Source organism: Dasypus novemcinctus, chromosome 6, assembly GCF_030445035.2.
Source record: "Dasypus novemcinctus isolate mDasNov1 chromosome 6, mDasNov1.1.hap2, whole genome shotgun sequence".
NCBI classification, from domain to species: Eukaryota; Metazoa; Chordata; class Mammalia; order Cingulata; family Dasypodidae; genus Dasypus; species Dasypus novemcinctus.
This window is the reverse complement of record NC_080678.1, coordinates 48,132,090-48,143,708: the sequence shown is the minus strand read 5'-3', so window position 1 is coordinate 48,143,708 and position 11,619 is coordinate 48,132,090. Positions and strand designations below refer to the sequence as shown.

Sequence of the window (11,619 nt, the reverse complement as noted above, 5' to 3'; positions counted from 1 at the left end):
AGTCATAAAAATTTTTGTGTCGCAGAATGGCATAAAGAAAAATTATATCATTTACTGCTTAGGGTTCCAGGAAACAAGTACTCTCAGATATCACTGGTGGGAATGTAAATTGATATAACCACAAAGGACAGCAAGCTGGCAATTTACTTTATCAAAATTTAAAATGTATGTACCTTTTAACCTAATTGTTCTACTCCTAGGAGATTATTCTAAAGATATATTAGGTCAAGTGCACATAAAAATACATACAGGGAAGCGGACTTGGCCCAGTGGTTAGGGCGTCCGTCTACCACATGGGAGGTCCGCGGTTCAAACCCCGGGCCTCCTTGACCCATGTGGAGCTAGCCCATGCACAGTGCTGATGCATGCAAGGAGTGCCCTGCCACGCAGGGGTGTCCCCCGCGTAGGGGAGCCCCACATGCAAGGAATGCTGGTAAGGAGAGCCGCCCAGCGCGAAACAAAGTTCAGTCTGCCCAAGAATGGCGCTGCACACATGGAGAGCTGACGCAGCAAGATGACACAACAAAAAGAAACACGGATTCCTGTGCTGCTGACAACAACAGAAGTGGACAAAAAGAACACGCAGCAAATGGACACATAAAACAGACAACTGGGGGAGGAGGGGAAGGGGAGAGAAATAAATTAAAAAAAGAAATCTAAAAAAAAAAGAAATACATACAATATTACTTGAAATAATATGCATATTAGCAAAAGCTAGAAATAAACTTCAGTCAATGGGAAGCTGGTTAAATGAATTACAGTTCATTTATATTATTTAAATCATATGAAACTGGTTTTTAACTTTTTTTTTTACCTAAAAACATGGAAATTTTATATGGCTTAATATAATAAAATACAATGCTATGTAGCCATTTTTAAAAATGAAACATCTGCACATATACTGATATGCAACACTATCAAAGATATAGTTAAGTAAAACAAGAAAGGTGCTGAACGGTTTGTAAAAGATGATACACTGATATCTGTATCTTTATCTCTCTATATGTAGATATCTCATTTTCCCTTCTCTCTATATATATAGCAGTTTATAAGTAAAGAGAGACAGTAGGAAAGGGAGAGAGAGACAGAGGAGAGTCAGAATGCACCTAATAATTATTAGTGGAAACCTCTTGGAAGAATGCAAGAATTTCATGTGGCGACCACTTACTCTAAAGCTTGAGGTTGAGTTATTTTGGTCATATCCTTCTTAACAAGGTGAGATAATATTATTCTGAGCATTCTTGTCCTCCATTTGGAACATAACATTGCTTATTACATTAAAACAGGAAGTTCTTGGTCCTTGCAAACTAAACACCTGTGATCTCAAACAGCAAAACAAAACAGAACAAAATCTATGTAAGAGAAATCAAAGATAAATCTGAATTGTCAAATAAGAGTAAAACTTTATTTTAGACTAGTCTATTTTATTTTCTTAATTCTAGAAGTTACATACTGTGACAGACATTATATATATGTATATACACTTAAATATATATAAGTATATAAGTAAATATAAGATGATCCCCAATTACCTGGTATTGTCATCCCCATGTAATTCATTCCTCTTGAGTGTGGGCAGGACCTATAATTTGCTTCTAATCAATAGAATATCACAAAGGGGATGAGATGTCACCTCCATAATTGGATTTCATTATAATGTAACTTCTATCTTGCAATCAGACTCTCTCTGTAACTCTCTTTCTTCCTGGCTTTGATCAAGTAAAGTACTATATGGAGAGGCCCATGTGGCAACGAATTGAAGGCAGATTCTGGTCAACAGCCGACAAGGAACTGAAGCCCTGAGTCTGACAGCCCACAAGGAACTGAATCCTGCTAACAACTACGCAATCCTGCCCCAGTTGAACCTCAGCAGAGACCTCAGCCCTGGCTGATATATATATATGTTTTGTTTTGCTTTTTGGTACTGGGCATTGAACCCAGGATCTCATACATGGGAAGCAGGCACTCAACCACTGAGCCACATCCACTCCCCTGATACTCTGTGATTGCAGCCTTGTGAGAGATCCTAAAGCAGGGGGACCCAGCTAAGCTGTGCTTGACCCACAGACAATGAGATAATAAAATTTGCCTCGTTTGTGGTAATTTGTTATGCAGCAATAGATAACCAATAGACACACCTATATAAAAATAATCTTGAATTTATTTTATTGTGCACATATGCATGCATATCTGCAAAATAAATTCTTATACATGAAATTTGTTAATTTTTTTCTTCTTACATAAATGAAATTATGCTTTATTTATTGTCCTACAATTTGCTTTTTCACATAATAGATCTTCTAAATTAACACATCCATATATATATACTTTATCCTTTTTCATTGGTAGATACATTATAAAAGTGTAGGATAAAGGCACAACCTGGGACTAGCAAAAGGGGGAAGCCTTTATTGGCTCTAGGCTTAAAGAGATAAAGGGAGAGAGTGGTTTCCAGAAGCCAGAAAGACCTGAAGCTGTAGGAAAATGGCTACCCAACAGCATCTGTAGTCTTAAATAAAAGCAGCCATTGTCAAAATTTGGCCTACAAATGGGGTCTGAATTTTTCTCTCCAACTACCCTTCAGCATATTGTCTGGACCCAATCAGAAGTCAGAGATAAGGGAGTCTGGTTGATGCAGTGCTTAAGTGACAAATCTTCTGGGCCCAGAGAGGATGGATGGAGAGTGGTTCAGAGTGGACCAGAGGGAGGGGAGTAAACAAAGACTATTCAGCACACTTCCTCCCCCACCGCCCCACCTTTAACAGCTGAAACTGGGATTCATTTTATAATCAGTGGAATGGTATAGTTCGATTACATAAAATAATGGCATGTATTACAATTTATAGCACTTTACATTCAATGAAATGTATTATTAAAGGCTGGGTATTAAGAAGTGAGTGATGTATACACACATTAAACATTATTATTGAGAAGCAGACGTGGCTCAGGCAATTGGGCTCTTGTCTACCATACGGGAGACCCCTGGTTCCATTCCTGGGGCTTCCTCGTGAAAGCAAGCTGGCCCATGCCACCACAGAGAACTGAAAGCAGACAGCAAGTACAAATAATAAGGGGAGGGGGAATAAATAAAATAAATAAATCTTAAAAATATATATATATAAACATTATCTTTAATGTTTTTCTAATTCTCATCCCCCAGGTGGCTCCCTCCATCTATTCACTGTTTTGCTCATTGTTTCAGTTCATTGTCTGCTTGTTGTCTGTTTGTTTTTTCATTAGAAGGCACAGGGAATCAAACCCAGGACTTCTCATGTGGGAGGCAGGAACTCAGCTTCTTGAGCCACATCCACTTCCTGCTCATTTGTTTTTGCTCATTGTCGGCACGTTGTTTGCTCGTTGCCTTGCTTGTTGTTTTTGCTTATTGTTTTTTTGCTCATTGCTCATTATTTTTGCTCTTTGTCTGCTCATTGATTTTGCTCAATGTCTGCTTGTTGTTTGTCGTCTTTAGAAAGCACTGGGAACTGGACCTGGGACCTCCCATGTGGGAGGTGGGCACTTAACTGTTTGAGCCACATCTGCTTCCCATTAAACATTATTTTATGTCTCCTACCCAGGTGAGGAAACAGGTATAGTAAGTGAAAAATATATTAACGAAGCACAACAAAGTTACTAGAACAAATAAACAAACTCAGTAAAGTTGTAGCGTACAAGATCAATAGGTAAAAGTCAGTGGTGTTACTATACACCAGTAATGAACAATCTGAAGAGGAAATCAGGAAAAAAAATTCATTATAGTAGCAACTGAAAGAATGAAATATATAGGAAAAATTTTAACCAAGGATGTAAAGGATTTATACACAGAAAACTACAAAATTTTGCAAAAATAAATCAAAGACAACCCTAAATAAATGGAAGGACATTCTGTTAAGATGTAAATTCTACCCAAAGCTATTTACAACTCAGTGCAATCCCAATAAAAATTCCAACCACCTTCTTTGCAGAAATGGCAAAGCCAATCATCAAATTAAAAAAAAAATTTTGTCTTTTTTTTTAAAAAAGATAAGTAGATCACACAAAACATTACATTAAAAAACGTAATAGGTTCCCATATACCCCACTCCCCCCCGACCACCCTGCTCCTCCCACATCAACATCCCCTTTCATCAGTAAGGCACATTCATTGCATTTGGTGAATACACCCTGGAGCACTGTCACATCACATGGACCACAGTTCATAGTTCACACTCTCCCCAAGTCCATCCAGTGGATTATGGCAGGATATACAATGTCCTGCATCTGTCCCTGCAACATCATTCAGGACAAATCCAAGTCCTGAACCAATCATCAAATTTATATGGAAGGGTAAGGGTTCCTGAATAACCAAAGCCATCTTGAAAAAGAAAAAGATGGAGGACTCACATTACCTGCCTTTAAAACTTATTACAAATTTAAAATGTGGTTTGGGGTTGTGGTTTGGGGCTGCTGAGGCTCCCGAATGTGCATATGCATATCTTTTGTTACATTTGGGAAGTTTTTTGCCACTGTTTCTTTTATTCTTTTCCAACTTGGATTCCCATTATATATATATATAGTTTCTTACACTGCTTTAGCTGTCTGCAAGCTGCTTTTTTGCATCTAGCTGGCGGCAGCCGGTGGAGCATTGGTTTGTTTTCTTTAGGAGGCACTGGGATGTGAATCTGGGACCTCCCAAGTGGTAGGTGGGTGCCCAACTGGTTGAGCGACAACCACTTCCCTCCCTCATTTTTTGAAAGACAGTTTTGCTGGATATAAGATTCTTGGTTGGCACTTTTTTGCTTCTAGTACTTTAAATATGCCATCCCATAACCTTCTTGCCTTCACGGTTTCTGATAAGAAAGTACCACTTAATCTTATTGTAGTTTCCTTTTTCATGTCATGTTACTTCTCTCTTGTGGCTTTCAGAGTTCTCTTTATCTTTAGCATTCAACGGTTTGAGTATAATATGCCGCAGCATGGATCTTTACTGTTTGTACTTTGTTGAGCATCCTGAATGTATATATTCATGGCCTTCAATAAATTGGGAAGTTTTCAGCCATTATTTATTTGAATATTCTATCTGCCCCTTTCTCTCTTTCTTCTCCTTCTAGACTCCTACAATGCATATATTGGTATGCTTGATGGTGTCTCAGAGTTTCCTCAGTCTTGGTTCACTTTTCTTCACTCCTTCTTCTACTCAGACTGGATGATTTCATTTGTCTTATCTTCAAGTCCATTGTTTCTTTCTTCTGCTAGCTCCAGTCTGTGTTGAACTCCCTAGGGAACTTTTAATCTCTGTTACTGTGGTCTTCAGCTCTGATTCCTTTTCATAGTTTCTAACTCTGTATCAATATTATCTCCATACTCTTCTATCATTTTCATGATTTCCTTTAGGTCTTTACTCTGAGCATATTTTGGACCATTTTTAAAAAAATCTTGGAAAGCGGATTTGGCTCAATGGATAGAGCATCTGCCTACCACATGAGAGGTCCAAGGTTCAAACCCAGGGCCTCCTTGACCCATGTGGTAAAGGTGGCCCACATGCAGTTCTGGGATGCATGCAAGGAGTGCCGTGCTGTACGGGGGTGTCCCCCGTGTAGGGGTGCTCCACGCACAAGGAGTGCACCCCATAAGGAGAGCTGCCCCGCACACAAAAAAGTGCAGGCTTCCCAGGAGTGGGACCACACACACGGAGAGCTGATGCAGCAAGATGACACAACAAAAAGAGGCACAGATTCCTGGTGCTGCTGACAAGAATACAAGCAGACCCAGAACACATTGTATGGACACAGAGAGCAGACAACTGGGGTGGGGGGGGGGGGGGAGGGGAGAGAAATAAATAAAAAATAAATCTTAAAAAAAAAAATCTTTGTGTGGTATATCTCAGGTCTGGTCCTCCTCACTAACGGTTTTCTAATGCTTTAATTTTCTCCTTTGCCTGGGCAGTCACTTCCTGTTTCTTTCTGTTATATAATCTTTTGTTTAAATCTGGACATTTTGATATTTTAATATCTTATCCCTGGAACTTGGAAACTGAGGTGTCTGCTCCTTAAGACTGTATCCAGGGCACGGCATCTGCTGCATCGTGGCCAGTGACGCCCGTCAGACCTGCGCCCACAGGCGGACCGGGCTGTGGAGTGGGCAGGACCGATCCTGTCTGACTCCTACCCAAAGCCATTGCCTTTGATGCTCTCCCATCCTGGTGTGTCTGGGTTGGTCCGGGTGTTGTCGGGGACTGCCGGTACCCCAGACTCAGGAGGGCAGGCTGGTTGACCCAGGCGGCTTGGCCAGCGGCCCCGCGGCCCCCTGGAATCTCATCGGCACCCAAGGCCGCCCGTGAAGGGTGTGAAGGAGCCGGCAGCTCGTGGAGGCTGAGGTGGTCTCGAAGGATGCAGCCCCTCGCCCGCGCCCCACTGGGCGCGCCCGCCGGCCGCCTGGCCCCACTCCTGAGCTTCGCCGCCCATGGCCACCTACCCCTGCCGGCTGTGTGCGGCCAGGAGTTCCTCACGCTGGAGAAGGTCACTGTGCACGCCTAACCCACGCCCAGGAGCAGTCGTACCAGTGCCTGCAGCCCGACTGCGGCAAGGCCTTTGTGCGTGTCCAGATACAAGCTCATGAGGCACATGGCTACCCAGTCGCCCTAGAAGTCGTACCAGTGCGCACGCTGCGAGAAGACCCTCAACCGCAAGAACCACGTCAAGAACCACCTGCAGGCGCACGACTCCAACAAGCGCGCAGTGCGGCAAGAAGTACCCACACGGCGCTAGGCTACAAGGGGCACCTGGCCCTGCACGCGGCCAGCGCCGGCGACCTCACCTGCGGCGTGTGCGCGCACGAGCTGGCCAGCACCGAGGGGCTGCTGCACCGCCGAAGGCGCACGCGCAGAAGGCCCGCGGCGGTGCGGCCAAAGAGGAAGCCCCGCTGCGACCGCCGCGACCGCCGCGACCGCCGCTTCCACGCGCGCGAGGACGCGCGGCGCCACCTGGTCGTGCACACTGGCTGCAAGGACTTCCTGTGCCAGCTCTGCGCCCAGAGGTTCGGGCCAGGGACCACCTGACGTGCCACACCAAGAAGAAGCACCCGCAGGAGCTGCTGCGCGAGGGACCGCCGCGCGGGAACCCCCCAGACGCCCCCGGCCCACTGCTGCCCGCGCCCCTGGCGCCCACCGCCAGCCCTGCAGGGACCCGAGTTCGAGGCCGGCTCTACCTCACTCGTGCCCCCCGCCAACCTGCCGCCCGCGGCGGGGGAAGGGGCCGCTGGGCTTCTGGCAGCTGCCCCCGCCCGCCGGCCTCGCCGCCTTCAGGAGAGGCGCGCTGCCCCTGGGCCCTGCCGAGCAGCTGCCGCCCAGGCTGGGCTGCCTGGGGCCGCCGCCGCCTGAGCCGCCCCTGTGGCCCTTTCTGTGGGCCTGGGCCAGCTGCCCCTGCCGCCCCTCTTCCCCTCTTCCCCAAGGGCCGGCCCATCCTGCCGCACGTCCACCACGCCTTCAGATGACTGGCGGGTGCGCTCGCACCCCGCTGCCGCGACCAGGGCCACGAGCCCAGGGGTGCGGCGCGGCGCGGCGCGGCCCCGGAGACCCCGCGGGAGTTGCACTATCGTCGTGGCGCCTCCCAACGTCCCTGCGACGGCTGCTATACATGGGCACAGGCCACGGCGGACCGGGCGTGTACCCCTTAGCTCCGGAGAACCTCACCCCGAGAGCCTCCTTCCACGGGGGCTGCTCTCCAGGCTGTGTGTCCGATTCAGGGATTTTTCTACCTTCAGGGTTGGAGGTAGCTTAGGTACACCCTTGCTTTAGCCAACTTGTCTGATAAGAACAGCTTCTTGCGCAACGGTAGATTGCTCCATTTAAGAAAAGCATTTTACACTTAGTTTGAATAGTTTCCACAGGATGCTACAATGTGAGTTATCACCGACTGTGTTTATCTTTATTTTTTAAGATTACTTGCACAACTTAATACTGACATTCTTCACAACTGCCAAAAGATGGAAGCAACTCAAGTGCCCATCAACAGATAAGTGGATACCCAAAATGTGATAGCACATGCAATGGAATATTATTAAACTGTAAAAAGGAATGAAGTTCTGATGCATGCTTCAACAGGGAAATCATTGAATGAAATAAGCCAGACTCTGAAGGACAAATATCATATGTTCTTACTTATATAAGCAGAAAATACAGATTCTTAAAGTAAAAAACTAGAATACAGGTTACCAGGGGCCGGGTGGGGGTGGGAGATAGGGAGTTAATGTTTAATTAGTATAGGTTCTGTTTTGGGTCATGGAAAGGTGTTGGCAGTAGATGATGGTGATGGATGCACAATTTTGTAAATTTAATCAACACCACTGAATTGTATGCATACATACATACATATATATATTAAAAAGATTTATTTATTTATTTCTCTCCCTTCCCCCCCACCCCAGTTGTCTGTTCTCTGTGTCTATTTGCTGTGTCTTCTTCTTTGTCTGCTTCTGTTGTTGTCAGCAGCACCAGGAATCTGTGTATCTTTTTGTTGCGTCATCTTGTTGTGTCAGCTTTCCATGTGTGCGGCGCCATTCCTGGGCAGGCTGCACTTTCTTTCGTGCTGGGTGGCTCTCCTTACGGGGCGCACTCCTTGCACATGGGGCTCCTCTACGCGGGGGACACCCCTGTGTGGCATGGCACTCCTTGCACGCATCAGCGCTGCACATGGGCCAGCTCCACACAGGTCAAGGAGACCCGGGGTTTGAACCGTGGACCTCCCATGTGGTAGACGGATGCCCTAACCGCTGGGCCAAGTCCGCCCCCTATATATATATTTAAAGATTTATTTATTTCTCTCCCCTTACCCCACATCGTCTGCTCTCTGTGTTCATTCACTGTGTGTTCTTCTGTGTCCATTTGCATTATCTCGCAGCACTGGGAAACTGTGCCTTGTTTTTGTTGCGTAATCTTGCTGCGTCAATTCTTAGTGTGTGCGGTGCCACTCCTGGGCAGGTTGTGCTTTTTTTCATGCAGGGTGGCTCTCCTTGCAGGGTGCACTCCTTGCGCATGGGGCACGCCTACCAGGGGGTGCCTTATGTGGCACAGAACTCCTTGTGCATGGCAGCACTGTGTGTGGGCCAGCTTACCACACAGGTTAGGAGGCCCTGGTGACTGAACCCTGAACTCTCCATATGGGAGACGGATGCTCTATCATTTGAGCTATGTCTACTTCCCTGAATTGTATATTTGAGAGTGAATAAAATGAAAAATGTTGTTGTATAAAAGTTACCAGGGAAAATATCCCACATAGAACAGTACGACACAAAGAGTGAACATAATAATGTAGACTTTAAGTATTGTTAATAATATAAAAATCATATTTCTTATTTTTTTCTTTTTTAAAATTTTTTCTTCTTTTTTTTTTTAATAGGGGAGAGTGCGAACACAGCCCCCCACTACCACAAATTATGCAGTTGAGTTTCCCACATTTGGGGAAATCTCAGGGGCCAGCACATCAGGAGTGCAATGGATAAGCCTTGCCCTGGGAAAACCACCTCCATGATCATGGCATCTCCCTGGCCAGGTAAGTATATTATAATAATATTTGATCACCTATAACAGGTACCACACTAATGCAAAATGTTAAACAATGGGAAAAACTGTGTGTATGAGTGGGGAGCATATGGGAACTCTGTATTTTCTGCATGGTTTTTCTGTAAACCTACAACTGCTCTGATAAAAAATAGAATATATTAACAGCGCAGTTCAACTAAGAAATAAATTTTAAAAACTGAGTATGCCCATGCTCAGGGTGACTGTCCTGTTGAGGTTCACGTTGCTCCTGGCACACAGGCAACACGAGCCTGGCATCCATAACCACTTGGACATTATGTCCAGTTCTAAGGCAAAGAGAAATTTTGGAAAATATCCATAAGGGAGCCACAAAGATGATAATATCTGTGAGGAAGGTACATTAGCATGGGTCCTCTGGGAAACAGGTGGCAAGGTTTACTAAGGGAAACACCTATAAGAGATAAGGGTCAGGATCAGGAATAGGTGGGGAGGATCTCTGAGTTCTGTGCAGGGAGAGGGAGAAGAAGGTGAAGGGGGTGGAAAGAACCTCTGACTGTAGTGCAGCTGTGAGAATCTCAGTGAGGCTTCTGGGGGATTGCCTGTTGGAGGAGTCCCAAATTGCACAGAAATGGCCTGGCTCTAGTTCACCTGCAGGCTCGGTCACTGGCCGGGAGTGGCCCAGTGAGAGCATGGTCTTGGTGGTGGATTCTGACAGTGTCCAGCTAGCTACACTCCTCACAGCAGATTCTCAATGACAGAGAGTTTCGAGCAGTGCTCTCCTGTGGCTACCAAAAAGATTAATAAATGACTAATGTGTCAGTTTGGCTGAGGCTTGATTTGGATCTTTTTATTCCACCATCACAAAACTTTAATATAGCTAAAAGCTGCTAAAGAAAGTAAGTGATGGAGACCAACAACCAGTTGTATGACCTCAGACTATTTGCTCAACGGCTGACCTCCCAGCTCTATGGCTTTCCTGGAACTTCAAAGAGCAATTTTCCTTAATTCTTGACCAGTGCTTACAACCACGGGGCTCTGATGAAACTTACCCCAAGTTTTGTCCCTCTTGTGACCTCTAGCTCACTGCATTCAAACTTTTCCTCATTTCAATTTTAAAAAGCAGTCACCAAAACAGACCAAACACTCCTCCTCCTTTTAAAGCAAGAAGGCTGTTTTTTTGCCATATTAAAATTATCTGGTGGTCATCATATATAGATAACAGGCAGTTAGAAAATATAATGGAAGATGCCATTAATAATAGCAACACAAAGGTAAAATACCCCAACAAGAAAAATAGAAGAGTTATATGAAGAACTCTTCATATAATGACTGAGGACAGAAACGAAAGACCTGAATAAATGAAAACATATATGGATTTATTATTACTATCTTTATTATTATTATTAGATAAGCCTTAACATTATTAAAATTGTCACTTCTCCCTAGATTAATTTATAAATTTAAACATGATTCCAATAAAACTAACAACAAGATTTTGGGTGTGGGAACTAGGCAAACCAACTTTGAAGTTCCGTTGGAAAACCAAAATTAATTTGGCTGGGGGAAGAGGAGAGAGAAAGGGAGGTGGATAGCGGGTTTGTATGTTTCAAAGAAAAAATAGAAGGATGCCTTCATTAAGGGGTACAACGTAAAATGGTTAAATACAGAATATCCCAAAGGAATGTCATCAGCATGGTGCAAAACAATATGAATAACAGTAAATGGCATGGGGAGCCATTTCTAGGTAACCACCGGGGACTTCTCTGGAAAGGCCAGAAGCTCCTTACCAGCCCTTCAGCTGACAGTTGCTGCCTCTGAGCTGGCTGGTCATGTGATTGTAGAGGGGCTGAAGACCCTAAACCTCTGATCCATGTGTTCTTTGTTCCTGTGCACAGTGATTACAATGAGAAGGATTCTTCTCCAAGGGGAGCAGGGATAGGACCCTTGTGCATCCTTTAAGATGTATGGAGAAAGGTGAAAGGAATATGGCCAATGTGCATCCCCAAGAGGTGGAGATGTTAAAATTTGTTTGATCATGTAGAAGAATCTTTGGCAGGATTTAGAGGTAGCTATTTACCCTCCTCTCTTATCCCTTCCTGGAACTG

General features: G+C 44.9%; 1 non-coding gene across 1 annotated transcript; it reads right to left on the bottom strand.

The window, feature by feature from the left end:
* Window positions 1-9,368: 9,368 nt before the first annotated feature.
* On the bottom strand, window positions 9,369-9,532 carry LOC111761776 (U1 spliceosomal RNA). Its single transcript, XR_002795040.1, has one exon. It is a non-coding gene; the product is annotated as a U1 spliceosomal RNA (small nuclear RNA).
* Window positions 9,533-11,619: the final 2,087 nt, after the last annotated feature.